Source organism: Euphorbia lathyris, chromosome 7, assembly GCF_963576675.1.
Source record: "Euphorbia lathyris chromosome 7, ddEupLath1.1, whole genome shotgun sequence".
NCBI classification, from domain to species: Eukaryota; Viridiplantae; Streptophyta; class Magnoliopsida; order Malpighiales; family Euphorbiaceae; genus Euphorbia; species Euphorbia lathyris.
The window spans coordinates 75,657,501-75,659,153 of NC_088916.1; the positions used below are offsets into that span (position 1 = coordinate 75,657,501).

Here is a 1,653-nt window from a genome sequence, read left to right on the forward strand (position 1 = left end):
GTATAGCTGCTCAGCTTATTTACAACACTAGGCATAGTGACTTTATTACCACTAAACTTAAACTTTAGTGATCTTGTTGGCATAAAATGATTTTAATAACCATCAATACAGAAATACAATACTTTGAGTAACCATCAATACAAAATCCAGTAAGAAAACTCAAGAAATGAATCGTGAAAACGAATTAGTTTTCAGACTGACGCTCAAATAAGAGGTAAATGAGAATTGAGACTATATTCGTTCTATAGATCATATTGTAAGCATCCAATAACTCAGTTCAGTTGAATCTTGAGTGTGTATGCAAAATCAGAGCAACTTATCGCTTCAACGAGTTCATAATCAATCATCAATTGCATTATAATCGTTCCCTAATTGCTTTATTGTTAGGGGAAAAAAGGAAGAAAAGGGAAATACCGATCGGTGATGATAACGATGGTCTGGGGAGGGACTTTGAATTCCTCTTCCGCGAATTTCAAAACAACAGTGAATGGGGCTGCTTCTGGTACGCTAAGCCTCAAATTCCAAATACGCAATTAGCCATCATCAAAATGCAATTCCTATAACAAGGAAAAAGAACTAATTGAGTAAATATATAGATACACTTTGAAACGGATCTTTGGATCGCAGGTGAGCGTCAACTTGAACGATACCTTTCGTCACCGCCACCGCCACCGGTTTCCATTTTGGATTCGGACTTCGTGATTGTTATTTAGCTTTTTGTTTTTGAAATTGAGTAAATTTGTGTGAGAGCGTCTTCTATTAGGATCCCACATCGACAAACAAGCAAGAGAGCGTTTGACGTGCTCAATATAAAAGGGTGAAAAGAAGACGTTTCAAAACTTGATCCTTCTTGGCAGTAAACGGGATGTGATGAGTGGTCAATGCTCGCAAAAGCTATGCGAGATGGGTGTCCACCCCTTGCCAGTTACGACAAACTGGGCACCCTCGCTTTTACCAATCTGCTCCCAATTAACCACTTTACTAAAATCAGTCTTATTTTCTCTATTTTCTATTGTTTTTCAAATTGGGTCAAGGGTTTAGGGTATAAATTATCTTTATTTTTTAAAAACTTTTATTTTTGCATTTTTTTGAAACTTTTTTTTAGGTTTTAAAATTATTAGTAGATTTACGTTAAAAAAATTAAATGGATATAATTAATTTTAAAAAAAATTAAATTATGGAATTAATGAGTTGCTTATTCGTGAGTTGCTTTTGAGTAATGAAAAGTCCGTAAACAAATAAATTAGTATTCAATCTATTACGTATTAATCAAATCGATCGTTAAATCGATTGATTGGTCTGAGGTTATCAATAAAAAAAAGATTTGTTTAAGTCACTTCCTTTCTTTCTGTCCAAATTACTTCTTCTTTTTGTCTTTTTTTTTTTTTTTTTTTTTTGTCTAACATACTTCTTTTTTTCTTTGTGAGTTTGGGGAACGTTTCCATTCATAGGTCCAAAATCCATATCTATGAATTGAAAGGTCCAAATGATCAACTCTGCAATCAGCTGTTAGAACCAATAAGTCTTCAAATCGTTCATTTGAAAAAATTGAAACCCTTCTTATTGGATGATCATGATATTTCTCAATGAACAAATAAATCAGATGTTCAAGATTGATTGTTAAATTCGAGATCGAAAAATTTCTGATGAGTC

General features: G+C 33.2%; 1 long non-coding RNA gene and 1 other non-coding gene across 5 annotated transcripts in view; one reads left to right on the top strand and one right to left on the bottom strand.

The window, feature by feature from the left end:
- Positions 1-846, bottom strand: part of LOC136235137 (uncharacterized) — an 8,088-nt gene extending 7,242 nt beyond the window's left edge. For 2 of the 4 annotated variants that reach the window (XR_010691678.1, XR_010691676.1), the window contains exons 1-2: positions 651-846; positions 415-557 (exon numbers count right to left, since the gene is read on the bottom strand). This is a non-coding gene — a long non-coding RNA (uncharacterized lncRNA). The remainder of the gene's footprint in view (positions 1-414; positions 558-650) is intronic. The other 2 variants (XR_010691677.1, XR_010691675.1) reach the window with 2 other exon arrangements.
- A 16-nt stretch (positions 847-862) lies between these two features.
- Positions 863-967, top strand: LOC136201801 (small nucleolar RNA Z279/snoR105/snoR108). Its single transcript, XR_010674140.1, has one exon. It is a non-coding gene; the product is annotated as a small nucleolar RNA Z279/snoR105/snoR108 (small nucleolar RNA).
- Positions 968-1,653: the final 686 nt, after the last annotated feature.